The sequence below is a fragment of the Struthio camelus genome, chromosome 10 (genome assembly GCF_040807025.1).
Source record: "Struthio camelus isolate bStrCam1 chromosome 10, bStrCam1.hap1, whole genome shotgun sequence".
NCBI lineage: Eukaryota > Metazoa > Chordata > Aves > Struthioniformes > Struthionidae > Struthio > Struthio camelus.
The window spans coordinates 15,441,062-15,455,234 of NC_090951.1; the positions used below are offsets into that span (position 1 = coordinate 15,441,062).

At 37.7% G+C, this 14,173-nt stretch overlaps 1 long non-coding RNA gene across 8 annotated transcripts in view; it reads left to right on the forward strand.

Moving 5' to 3' along the window:
- The window catches only part of LOC138068462 (uncharacterized), a 115,742-nt gene that overhangs the window by 6,056 nt on the left and 95,513 nt on the right, over positions 1-14,173 (forward strand). For 2 of the 8 annotated variants that reach the window (XR_011143284.1, XR_011143283.1), the window contains exon 4: positions 6,832-6,894. The exons of the other annotated variants lie outside the window; for them this stretch is intronic. This is a non-coding gene — a long non-coding RNA (uncharacterized lncRNA). The remainder of the gene's footprint in view (positions 1-6,831; positions 6,895-14,173) is intronic. 8 annotated transcript variants of the gene reach the window in all.

A 14,173-nucleotide genomic window follows, 5' to 3' on the forward strand; every position in this document is an offset into this window, starting at 1 on the left:
ATTTAGCTCTGTTCAGATATATAGCTAACTCGCAGATGAATAATGCCTAGCTTTTCATCCACAGAATTTGGCTAGTGCGTAGTAACATTCTTTATAATCCCAGATCTGTGTTACGCTATTAAAGGGTTTTTGAGGGAAGGTGAATGGGTGTGTGTGTGTGTAGGTACAATGAAGAAGAAAGGACATAGGTGGGTGGAGGAGGCCAGGGAGAATGGGGATTAGGGGAAGAAGAAGTATTATACAGTCATAAGAATTCATTAGTAAAAACCAATACAATAAGACTTCTTCAGGTAATAAGCTGCCTCTGAACATGCACATGTACAAGAGTGTGCACCCTTTTAGAAGAAATGATGCAGTAAAGATGCAGATAACTAGCTCTTTATAATGTTTTGAGGTTAGGACATACGTAGGATGTGATGAAAGAAACTTTCTTAATCCTTTCCTCTTTCCATAGAGGAAGCCATAGCTGTTCATCAGGCTACCAATAATCTATTGGTTGTGGCTATCTTAAGAGCCAGTCCTGCTTTTAACAGAATCTTGACATGGACAAAGTACACGCAGTTCCAAAAACTGTTACTGAATTACAGCTTGATGATGGCTTGTGGCTGAACGCTTCCTCTACGCTTTGAGCTTATATTTGTAAATAATCGTATTACAGCCAAGAGTCAAAATATTTCCAGAAGTATAGTCAGTGCTTAGGAAATGCTTAAAGAATTTATTTAGAAGCTGTTGGACATCAACTTTTAGTAAATATTTTCCATTGTGCGTGCACTCTTCAGTTATGTCTTGGATAAAATAGTTGACAAGAAATGTCAGTTATTTCCATCAGTGCAAGACTGCAAAACGAATAAAAGATGAATGCTTCAACTTAAATTATGGGAGCATCTGTTTCCTTCCCTTCCTTTGTATTAACAACATATTGATGTCTAGAGTCGCATGTTATTTTGGAGTGATATCATCCAATGAAGTCTTATGTACGCTATGTGTCTTTGTGTTTACGTAAATGCAGAAAATAGTCATAGCTGAAATTTTCCAGAATTAAACAGTTTTATAAGCTGGGGCAGTACTTCTTGGCCAGAGAGCGTGATTTCAGATTAGTGCACTAAAGAAGAGCAGGTCTAAGCTCATATATAGATTTATTTTTTGCGTTTGTTTAACCGCTTACCCCTATCTGTGACATTATTTGCTTTAATCCTAAAGGTTACTTTAGCAAGACTGAAGCTGAAGTTATACAGTTGAAGTTAATCTCAATTTTATTATTGATTTCAACAGGAGTAGGAGGCTGGAACTTTAACAAATGTCTGTCTAAACTTTGCTAAACTGAAACATATTTGAATAACAAACTAAAGTGAGAACAGATTTTTTTTGTTGCTGTGTTTTTAGCTACCACTCTAATAACGTGAGCAGAGTAATCTGTTTCAGAATGATCTAGAAACATTAGATGTCTACCTTTCAGCTATTAACAGACTCTTCAGCCTTTGGGAACAATAGGTATCTTCATGAGGAGAAATGCAAAAATTGTTTTGCAGATCCTCTCTGGTATTAAAAATAGAAGTTGCTTGTTAATGTATCTATTATCTTTGTTTTCTGGGAAAATGTGTTAACTTGTCTGCATATCCTTTCACTTGAATAATGACTCACTTCTGACCTCTTATGAGAGGTTTGGGGAGGGGAAAGGTGAGGAAAGAAAAATCTTCCAGTGTTATTTAATGACCCTTTTTATAGTTCTAAAGGGGAGAAAGGGCCTGAATAGAAAACAAATGATTTATGTTTGCAGAGAACAGTAGCAATGTGTAGGTTTCCAGACTTAGAGTCTTCAAAGATGGCTCTGATGATTTGGTCAGATGATTCTTGCAGAAGACTGGGAGAGTTAAGATCATCAAATAGAGCTTTCCTTGAAGTCCCTCATTCTCATCTAAGACTGCTGGCAGTATTAAGCTGCAGCTCTTGGAGACTTGTCCTGATCATGCATTTTGGTTAGTGCTGTAACAGTTAAAGCGTAATAATGATCCCTTTCATGAGATACTGTGATGTCTCTAGCTGCAATGTAAATTGCAGATGCCACAGGAAAAGTGGATGAAAAGGAGACAAAAGGGGAATGCCAAAGTTTGGCTTTTTTATGTGTGTGCACAAACTTTTTCCTATCTTTTAAATGTCACTTAAGTAATCTGTATTATACTGGGCCTGCAGCCTGGCACGTAGCAAAGTATTGGAGGTTATTTTCACCTCACCTCCGTAAGCAGTGAGGCTATTCTGTATCTGATCCTTGAAAAGAGAGCAACGGGGGAAATACAGAAATGCTTAGGGCCACTTTGCTTATCTCTTCAAGCTGACAGCAGTTACAAACTCCTGCAAACTTCCACCAATGTCCTGTCTCGGTTTGCGCTAAAATAGCTGTCCCTATTTAGGACAGCATGCGTGATTTTTTTTTTTTTTTTTTAATGTTTGAGCCCTGTTGCAGTGGAGATAGTTGGTCAATTGCAAAGTACCCCTTGTCTCTCAGAAGTCCAAGGTTCGAGAAGGGTGGACTTTTCTGAAAGCCAGAGCTCTTCCCAGGTTGCTTTCTAACCGTTGTTGATTAAACCTAAGGAACAGTTCTTTAATATCATGTGCCAAAAAAGACTTCACCGTCATGACAAAGATATGCTTTGTGTTACATCACATGTTTATGGCAGAGTATTATGATAAGTCTGTGGGAAAGCACTTTAGCTCCTGTCTCTTGCTCCTTATTGCAGCAGGAAAACTTTTTCCTGGGTCTCAGAAGTTTGGCATGGGGAGGTTGAGCGGAGGCAGATTGGCTCTGTATTAGGGAATGTGCATATTCTTAGCTCTGAGGCAGGAGATCAGGTAACGTGCTGCTGAAAATAGTGTAGGGTGACTGTTCTGTCTTTAGTTCTTAGTTCTTTTAAATAGCGGGCACTATTACTTCATTCTGAATCTCAGTCAAAGTACGCAGCTCAAGGAACATTCTCATTGCCTCTTCCAAATCTCCTTAGCAAATTTCCCCAAAATGGGGAGAAAAGCCTGGTCTCTAAAGTAGGTCACTTTTCTAAAACTAGCTCTAATTTTGCTGCTGCTGTTAGTGTTTTAAATACTGTCTGTTGTGGCAGTTTGGGATGCTGCTGACCTTCTCGGAGTTACTGAATCAGGGTCATGGACTTCCTTATCGTCTGGTTACTGTTTTGTTCTCTTTTTCATATCTCCTGTGAATGAAGGAATATTTTTTTTTCCTCTATGTCTAGATTCTTATAACTTACTGCAGAGAGAATGGCAGTGGTTTGAAGAGGCAGAATAAGACCGTATGTGCTGTGAGACCTCCTGATTTCTGTTTAAGCAATTGTTCTTGGCCCTCCTTTGAATTTGCCGCTAGAGGGAGCTTTTGCTTGTTAAATTGTCTTATTCCAACCTGTATGTGCCCATGCCGTGCCCCTACTTAAATGTTAAAAAAAAAAAAAAACTTCAAAACCAAAAAACCTAACATTTAAATTAAAGTTTTGTTAAAATTACTCACCTGAAGTTGTCTGTCAGTTATGACACAAATACCAAGATGTTAAATTGTTTCCATAGTAACTTGAAAATAGATGCTTAGGAACACAGTCTGCTTTTCAAAGCTAAATTAAATCAGAATAGTTTCAGTAATTTTACTGAGTTAAATGGAACTTCTCTAGATTTAATAAAGTGTAAATCTGAGCAGAATACGTGCCATAGTACCTGGTCAGACACCTCTGAGAGTTGTTTATATTATACTATGTAGGAAACATGTTTGAATATAATTCATTGCTTCCAATCTGGAGCTGGTAACAAAAATAACAGCAAGAAAAATAAGATCATGCTCTCAAAGGAAAGAATACAGAAACCAATAGGTAATATCTGAAAAGAAAAAGAGCTTTGTGAATGACAGATTTAAATTGAGATCAGAGGCTGACTGATTTTTTGGTAGATGTTTTGCTGTAAAAGTTTAGGTGACTGTTGTGTCATGGAGATTGAGTGCCACAGCTATTTTCTGTTTTATTTAATGCAAAATGTAAGCATCTCTCATTATTATCACCTGTGTATAGCTAGGTCTGTGCTCTCTCTTGCTAGTGAAGGCTCGTCTTCACTTCCTGATCCGTCACCAAGGAAACAGGAGGAAAAGCTCACTCCTTTAAAAAGCGCAGCGATTATCTCCTAGGGCACAAGAAACAACTTAGTGCCCTGGGAGAGTTCTTGAGGCCTATATCTCCTAGGCCTCTTCTACAGTTATATTTGCGATTTTTATGTGGAATAGTCGATCAGAAAACAATTATGAGTTTGAAAACCCTAAAGTAAATTTTGCTGTCTTCCTGCTGGTTCACTAATCAAATGGTGAGAGAAATTTCTATTAAGAAATATTTTGAGGAGCCTTCAATTTAATTCAAAAAATGAGGGAAACTAAGGAACTAAATGGAAAAGAGAGGAAGATTTCACATGGAAAATATCAAGCCTGGTATCTATGAGACACAAGTTTGGGAATAATCCTGGAACTTCTGATTACTAGCCCAGAGGAAAAACCTAATTATTTAAGATACAGAGTAGACTGAGACAAGCTCTTCCTGTAGCATTCTTGATTGTAGGAATCTGGTCTGTCATTATATAATGATATAGCACTACTTACAAAGTCAAACAATTGGAGTGGGGGAAAAATAGAAAGAAAATTACAGAGTAAAAATCTGAGGACAAAAGAGTATGATGCAGCTTTTTAAATTCTTTTGTTTTGTGTATGTGCATTTAAAAAAAAAAACCAGACAAAGTAACATTTTGAAAATACTTTATTGAAACAGTATTTCTTATTTCTGGCCACTAAGATTACTGGATGCTTAGAGTGGTATCCTGGGTGAGTTGTGCTCACTTAGTTCACTAGGAAATGCAACCTTTTCATTCTAGTGTTATGATATATTATTTGCAATGAAAACTTTGAATTCACGGAATAGCTGGAAGGGACCTCTGGAGATCATCTGATCGAACCTCCCTGCTCAGGCTAGCTAGACCAAGTTGCCCAGGACCATGTTCAATCAAGTTTTGAATATGTCATGGAGATATTGATGGAGACTCCACAACCTCTCTGGGCAATCTATTCCGGTGTTCAACCACCTTCCTAGTAAAGAACTATTTTCTTATGTTCAGGCAGAATTTCCCGTGTTTCAGTTTGTGCCCGTTGCTTCTCGTCCTGTCGCTGGGCACCACTGAGAAGAGTCTGACCCTGTCTTCTTTACAGCCTCCTGTCGGGTATTTATAAACACTGGTAAGATCCCCCTGAGCCTTCTCTTTTCCAGGCTGAACAGTCTCAGCTCTCTTAGCCTCTCCTTGTATGAGGATTGTTCCAATCCCTTAATCATCGTCGTAGATTTGCAAAGTAGTAGGTTAGCATTACTTCAGTAGGTATAATATCAAGGGAGCTCAGGTATTCTGGGCAGACCTTTTAAAATGGAAAGTATCTGTTCTTAGTCCTCCTTTTAGGAGAGTCCTCAAACTTGACTCCTTCATCTTTCATAGACTATATGAAAAGTATAGAACTAGTGTAGTACGTGAGCTGCAGATCAGCTTCTTAACTTCATTCCCAGAACAATGAAAAAGAGCCTGCATGTTTGTTTAGCCTGCGTGTGGGAACATGGTACGTGCGTTGCTATGTTTATTACCTTCTTAAGCTTTGAAACAGTTTGGCTTTTTATGCAAGGGGGAAAAATGAACTGAAAGCTATGGACTTTTATTTCATTCAGTTCTATTAGTTAAAACCAGAAACAATTACAATGAATCAAACAAGCTGATTTTGCTCAGTCAAAGCAATTGCAGTGTGTGGATTTGGAACACTATCAATTAACTGAGCAGCTGGCCTACACTGAGTGTATTGATAATCTCAGAAATAAGATTCCCTGGCAGAGGTAGGGTCTCATAACAATAAATATGCTGCTTCCAGATGGTGAAATGAGTAATGAGCTCAGATGCCCTCCAGCACTGCTCCAGCTCACAGACGTTCTACCTTCAGCATTGCCTTTTCCTGTCAAGTGCAGGAACCTCTGGGTAATAATAGCTGAGTGCCCGACAGGAAGCATCTCAGCTAATGATATATAGTATAGACTAGCGCTTCCGTGACATGTGGGAGAAGGAGAGTTCATTGCCAGTTCTGAGCTGACAGAGAAGGGCAAAGAGCCTAGCTATGGCACAGCATCAGAATGAGCTAAATCAAATAATAGCTTCCTCCCCCTACTGGCAAAAGCTATGTCAAAAGAAGGATGATACGACTAGAAGAGATCAATTGAGGATGGCGTTATCCCTTACAAAATGATTTAGTAATTCTTTGGAAAGAAAACGTGCTGTGTTAGGCCTGAGAGACAAGGTATAAAATGAAAATGATTGCATAAATATCAAAGAGAATGCTTTTTCTCTTTCATTTTTTCTTTTTGCAAGACTTACGTTTATTTACAAAGTTGGAGAGATGCTGTTCTGAGTATGCCTGTATATGCCTCATAGTCTTTTCATACTTTTTTTTCCCTGCTGACTGGTCAACAAGGCCCTTTTTTGTTAGTTCTAAGTCTCTGCTGAATCAAGATGAACTGTTCAGGTGAAATGAGTATTGAGTATGAAGGCAGGTTAGGCAGAAGTAGGTTAGACTATACCAGAACCTGTCTCTGGAGCTAATGTACTAATGTATTAGCCAACTGTTCTAAGTAGAAGATGGTAATGTAGATTGCAGACTACTTTACAAGTAAGATTTAGGGATTTCCAAATTCTGAGTAAACATCTATTGCATGGGATCAGGATGTCCTAAAGAGATAAAAAATCATAGCAAACTGTTTTTCTTTTCTTTTTCTGTAGGATCTTAAACCTAATGTCTGTTGCTATCCTGAATGGGTACAATGAGCTCCTCAGACATGTGCAGTAAGTCCCCCATCACTTCTACTCAAGTAGCAAATGACTTGTTATTTTTCACAGCAGTAGTAAAGTGGTTCAAAAAAGTTAGTAAGGTAGCTTAGGGTCTTTTGTGCATCCAGCTCCACTCATATAGTACTGATAAGCTTATACTAACGCTATTCAAATTAAACATGTGCTGGAAGTAACAATGCAGAAGGGAGGATTGGGCTATTTTATGTTGTGTCTGTAAGTATGAGAAGGATTCAGCAGCTAAATGACACTTCCACTCCTGATTTCAAAGACTAACAGTCTAGTTTTGCTAACAGTTACTAAAGCAAAATTCTAGTTTAAGGCTAAGAGGTGTTGTATGTACTTTTTTGAAAGCAAAAATTGGCACTTAAATATTTTACCGAAAGTCATCAGTGAAGACTAAAACGTTGTAATGGACGAGGCAACAAGTTATTTTTCCCCTTTTATGCATGTGTAGGGTAAGACAAAGAAGCAGCCTCAAGGGTCTGTGAAGATCATACAAAAAGTCTTTGTAAGCAATGCAAACCTGGTGAATACTTCCTGTTTCCAGTTCTGCTACTTGGAACACTTGCCCATATTATCTCTTTGTCTGAGGCAGTGAAAGTAAATACATACATAAAAGCTGTCCTCTTAGGTGCTTGAGGTAAAATGAATAAATTTTGATCTATATTATCTTTAGAACCATTCCTCCCCCCACCCCCACACATACCGAAGGCCAAGAATAGATCTGTTGCTTCCAACAGGTTCCAGATGAAACAAGCTTAAAATAACAACTAGAACTCCTTTTGCCAGATATTTCTCAATTTTAGGGTCATGATAAGCACGAATGGATTTTTTTAAATGCAAAAAGAACAGTCTTTTTTTATACTATATTTTTGGGCAAGTAGATTATACATAACTGCAAATTAAGGGTTAGTAACAGGGATTAAAGGCTGAAAAAGATGGCTTCCCCTTTTGATAAGGGGGGAGGTGGCTGCAGGAAGAGGGGTGGAACAGTGGTTCTGTACTCCCAGGAAATAGTGGCAAACAACAGGGCCGGGTGTATGGCAGTGCAGGAGACAGCCCTGGCCCCTAACCCCTCTTCCTTCTCCTCTTCATCCCCTGTTGCTGTTCTTGCAGTATTGATTCTGGTTCTACAAACTGAATTTTGCCTGCAGTGGTGAAAAACCTTGAGTTAGTTTGGTATATACTTAGATTAGTAGTCAAAAGTCAATGCATGTATTTCTCAGATGCCCCAGAAATTGTTGGTCAAACTAGACATCCATTAAAATAAATAAAATTATGGCAGAAGTGTCTAAAGTGTGCCAGGTATTTTGCAGTACATATTTTTAATTTGAACAAATGTACATGTTAATGCACAACATCTTACTTAAAAGCATTTAAATAATTAAAAAAAACCCAAACCCTCTGAATTGCAGGAAATAACAGGAATAGTACATGCATGAATTCACGTGTTTAAAATTTAAGTAAAAATTAAAAGCTGTAGAGCTACTAGAAATGCATGTTAAAGCCCCATGTTAAATGATTAAGCAAACCATTTATGATGTGCCTATCACAGAACGGTTGAGGTTGGAAGGGACTTCTGGAGATCATCTAGTCCAACCCCCCTGCTCAAGCAGGGTCCTCTAGAGCACATTTCCCAGGATCGCGTCCAGGCGGGTTTTGAATATCTCCAGGGAAGGAGACTCCACTACCTCTCTGGGCAACCTGTTCCAGGGCTCTGTCACCCTCCCAGGAAAGAAGTTTTTTCTCATGTTCAGATGGAACTTGCTGGGTTTCAGTTTGTGCCCGTTGCCTCTCGTCCTGTCACTGGGCTCCACGGAGAAGAGGCTGGCCCCATCCTCTCGACAGCCTCCCTTCAGATACTTGTACGCGTTGATGAGCTCGCCTCTCAGTCTTCTCTTCTCCAGGCTAAACAGGCCCAGCTCTCTCGGCCTTTCTTCAGAGGAGAGATGCTCCAGTCCCCTAACCGTCTTTGTAGCCCTCCGCTGGACTCTCTCCAGTAGCGCCATGTCTTTTGATGTCCCAGAAATTAGAATTAGATAATACGAAGTTGTTAACTATTATCTGTAGATGATAGTAATGGCAAAAAGGACCTGCATTTTTTTTAAATAATAGTGCTAGACTGTGAAATAATGTCTTTCCTTTTCCAGAAAGTACTTCTGAATGTGTTGTTTTTCTATTTTATTGACAGACTCTGTAAATTCTTTGCAATTATTCTTTTATTTCAATTCGGAAACATAAATTGATCTTGGTAGCTTTTTAAATACCCCTTCTCCCCCCCCCCCCCCACCAAAAAATCAAGACCTGTGTAATGAAAGGGAGTGTCATTATACCCATCATAAACCATATACATTGTGGTGCAGGAAACTGCCTTTGTAATTATCAGAGCAACATTGCAAAAATGTGCAAATAAAATAGAATCTAACTAATATTTACTTCTGCGTCACATAAATCTAAACCACAGTTTTATATCATCTTTTATATATGTAATATAAAAACTAGCTAATGCCCAAACAATAAATAATAAGAGATTAATTAGATGAGATTTCTTGTAATTTGAAGTAGATTATTATCTTCCTCACCTTCATTTCATGTTAGACTGAGCAATGGATAAATGTAAGATAAGTGTTATGGGTGTTTCTAGCATCCAAAAACCATACTGGTTTGTTTTTGGGGTGTAATTAATATCTTTTAGAGGCCCAAATCAAATGCTGCCTCCTTTCTTTTTCTCTTTATCCTAAGGGAAAGTTGGAAAAAAGTAAATTGGTTGGTTCTAGATATTTTTTTTTTCTTGCAACAAAGAAATACAACATCTGGGGTGGCAGTCTTGATGGAAATAAATTCTCCTAGGTCAGAATGATTCTACTGATAACTTGTTGGGATATTTACTTATTGTGAACTATATATTATGTTTTGCGCCTACGTATGAGGGCCAAAAATGCTTCAAAAATAGGCACTTTGAGCCCTCTATATTCGTCAGTTTTTTTCTATTTTTGTTTTTTTTAAGAGATCTTGGATTTCATATAAATATCTATGTGCAATTGTGTACCTGCTTTGTATGTGTGATGCAGACACCTTTTGAGTGAACTAATAACCATCCTATTCATTTTTAGTTTACAACTATCTGAAGAGATGAAAACTACAGAGACTATGATATTTACTTTTCCTTGAATGTCATATTTTCTTTTAAATGCTATGCAATAACCTTTCTTTCACTGTAGTTTGCTTTGTATGTTAAGGCAAAATTGATCCCTGAGCAAAAAGTTGACACAAGAGTTACATGCCTTTTAAATTCTGTGCAAACTCTACCTGGTTCATGGGATTTATACCGATATTTTGCAAAAAATTGAACTTCACCTTTAAGACCTGATTGTGGCGTTCTTAATTTGAAATCAGTAAGTTACTTGTGAGGTGAAACACTGCTTAATGAGAGTTGACTCAAACTTCAAATTACTTCATACTGAGTCTGAGATTTTGAATAATAATTGTAAACAATAATACAAAATTTCTCATTGTTGTAAGTCTCAATATCCATTATTTCATACCTTCTGTCTTCCCTTTAACTACATAGATATCATCTTTATGTCCAAGGCTGTTACCATACTAGATCAGCTTACATTTTATTTAGCCCAGTGTCCTGTCCTGAAAGGAGGTCAGCACTGGAAGCCTATAAACGAAGTGTGAGAAGCTCCTCAACAAAATGTGTATCCTTAAAGGCCGAGTTTAAGTACATAAAAGTTTGGAGGTTCAATTAAATCTTGAAATGTAAGGTTTTATATACTTTCATAGACAAGAGAAAATGTTGATGGGCATTCCTACACTCCTGTTCTACGGTTCTCATATAGATTGTGCTAGGATTGATGTAGTAGTTTCCAAAAGCTACTTTTTTTTTTTTTTTTTGGGTCACTGGCTGTATCTTTGCCTCTGTTTCAGTAATGCAAGTCATTATTTAGAGATAGCCTGCAACTGTCTTTTTTTCTGATTCTTACATCCTTTTTATGATCAGTGTTTGTATGTCGTCAGTGTTGTTTCATGGGTCTGGCTGAAAAACTAAGCATTCATTTGAATGGAATTTCTCTTTTCCTAAAACAAAGGGAAGGGGGAAATTGGTGATGCTTCTGGAAATATATTTAAATAAAAAATTGTCTGTCGTTTGTTGATATTCTCTGTTATAATGAGAAGATCACATCCTACTGCAGTCCGCTTCAGAGCGTGACTTGCTGAAAAAACTGTATTCGGTTAATTCCTGTCAACATAGTTCAACTTTGATCTTGGTAAAAGCAAGTTATCGTTGCATTCCTGCATTCTTGTGGATAAAGTCAGGGAAAATGATCTCTCTTGTATTCAAAGTCACAGTGCCCCAAATCCAGTATAATTACTTTGCCCACCTTGTTTAGGCATCTTTAGGAGACCCATAAAGCATAGCTAATTATTCAGCTGATGTACTGTAACTGGCTACTTTGCATAGGAGTGGAGCTATGGCTCTTTGTCCAGTGGAATTTCAGCGAGTTGAAGAGGCTTGGAATAGCCTATCTGTGCTTGTGCAGTGATGAAACAGGACATTTTTTTTTTCTGCTGTTGTACTTACTTTTTTATTGGGATGGGTTTTTTGCTTTGTTTTCATTTTTGTTTTAGTTCTTGGACTCAGTGCCAGAATTTAGCCCCAAACTGTTTTCATATTAATTCTAGATAGAAAGAATTCATAACCAAGTAGTGTTTTAGTTCAGGTAAAGACTCTAAGTAGCAGAATAATATCTCTCCTTTTATTGGACTTGTATTATTCAGTACAGAAAATAAATTCTATCTTCTCCCTTAAAAAGCCAGGACAATGAATCGTGTTAATGAGGAGAAATCATAGTTAGCGTGCTCGCTCTTGGATCCTCAAGGAACATACAGGAATTTCTCAGCAATTTCTCTTTCTGCAACCGAGAACTACTATAAGCATTGGAAGAAAGGAGCATGTTTCTCTTATGCTCTCATTATCCTCCCTGTAAGCCTCAGGAAACCCCGAAGGAAGGAAACTTGCAGCTCTGCTGAAATGTAGAGCACTGAGAACTGGGGAAGAGTGTAAAGGTAGAGTACCTATAGTAGATTTGCAAGCAGGGAATTTAGTTAGGACCAGATTTTTCAAAAGTTTAGACCTGTGCCTGTATATATAATATAGGTACACTTACATGTCTTATGTGTTTCATTTTATGCAAAAGTACCTTTGATTGGTTTCATAAAAACTGACCAGTGGTGGTTACTGCGTTGATAAATTTGGACAAATACATGACTACTGCCTATGAATTTTTTCAAAAATAATTATTTGAAAAAATAATGGAATCTATGCTTTGGGAGATGCTATTTAAATCGTGTTTATGTAAGGCTATGCAATAGTACTGATCTAACATGGTTTAAAATACAAAGTCTTACAATATTCCTCAATCAACATTATTTCAGGGCAACCTCATTAGTTCCTTTCTAACCTTTACCTATAACTTGGATCCAAGATGATGTCCCAGAAGGCTTGGTGGCTAATTTTGAAAAGCTCTGATTTAAAAAGATTCCCTTGGTGATTCAGGCCTTTTGATGTTTTCCTTCTGAGCTGTGCTAGTGGCACGTGAACCCCAACACAGTGCACTTTCAGTTGAAAGCTAGCTTTATTACCTGAGGAACCTCCCTTAGGAAATGAAAGATGGCAGCACTTCCCTTCATCTATCCGTTAGCAGATATCTCTTGATGATCCCTAATGTGCCTGTACACTGATGATTTACTATTTGGAAAGGGTAGAAGTCTCTTAAGTCACAAAGATAGCCTAAACATTCTTTTCACTTCTACCTGTGTACTGTGGAGAAAAGTATTTGCCTGATTCACATTGCTTAGTTATAAGGTTCAATTTGTAAAACTGACAGCGTCAGCCTCCAAGAGTTCCAGGTCAGATATAATATAGATTATGCAGATCAGGATTGAAATGCCTGAGCAGAATTTGCTGATGAAGCTTATACAGCCCCCATCAGCAGTTTCCCTGCTATGAAATTGTGAAATTGTTACTACTTTACTTACTGCTGAACTTCTCCCACAGATTTTGTAGCTGAGTAACTAAAAGTTATAATAAAGGAAAAATCATCCTGACTTTATTAAAAATTAATAAAGGAACTGCATCAGTGACTTGCGTCTGTATCCTTTTGAGGCTGTATGACAGTGCAGTTCAAGAACGAGTTTTCTAATAAATTCTTCTGAAATCCAATGTTGGTGAGTATAGGAATAGTTTCAGACTAGAAACAAAATATATTTAGATGCTTTTATTCATGCTTTATAAATCTATATTGTCTTGACAACCTTCTCTAAATGCTTTGAATTCAACTTTCTGGAAGCAACTGCCTTACGGGAACAGCAAGAGCCAGGCATTTTGTTTTACTAGATCTTAAAGGCCCCCCAAAAAAAAAAAAGAGTGATTCTAAACCAAAAACTATTTGCAAAGAGTCACATAATCTAGGTCTAAGACGTCTTTAGATAAATATTACAGTTACCTTTTGGAATATTTGTTTTCTGTCTCTTCCAAATCTGAATACACATCCTGTAAGAGGAAAACAGCTTGACCCGAAATCTGCATTGCATTATTTTTCTGTGGCGCTCTCAATCACTGCACTGGGCTGCTAGGTCAACTCAGAAAGATGAGCCAGACTGGTCTATTGTGAGCTTACTTCACAGTGCTGTCCTTACTGTTGAGTAGCTTGCCCTAGGCAAGTTGCTATATACGGACCTTGATAACTGTCACATTCTTCCCGAGTCTGTCTGTTCCAAATCTTTAAAGTGCATTTTTCCAGCAAGCCTATAAATTCTAGATCCCCTTCCACTTTCATGAGGGTGGGGAGAGGGAAAAGGGGAGGGAAAAAATAACTATTGCTGATAAGCTGTTTACTGTCATGCTTTGTTAGTTCCGTTAGTTCTTTTTCTTATCTCAGTATTGTTTGTAGCTATCTATAAATAATGCTTAATCAAAAAAGAAAAAAAAAAAAGAAAAATGAGACAAATAGCAGTAGAACTGTTTTGTTTTTCCTTTAAGGCATCTTACATACTTTGAGGTTGCTAGTGGTTAGGATATGTTGTTGTTTCACACTCCAAAATTTGAACTGATGTGTGCTTTGCCAAACAAAGATGGTAATATTCTGTTATCTCTAAAGCCTGTTTGCTGGTTGAAAAGAGTAGCATGAGACAGTTCTGTTTTGTCTGGGCTGTCTGAAAGTATAATTTTCAAAATAACAGGTGCACAGAATGTTATATTGTAACT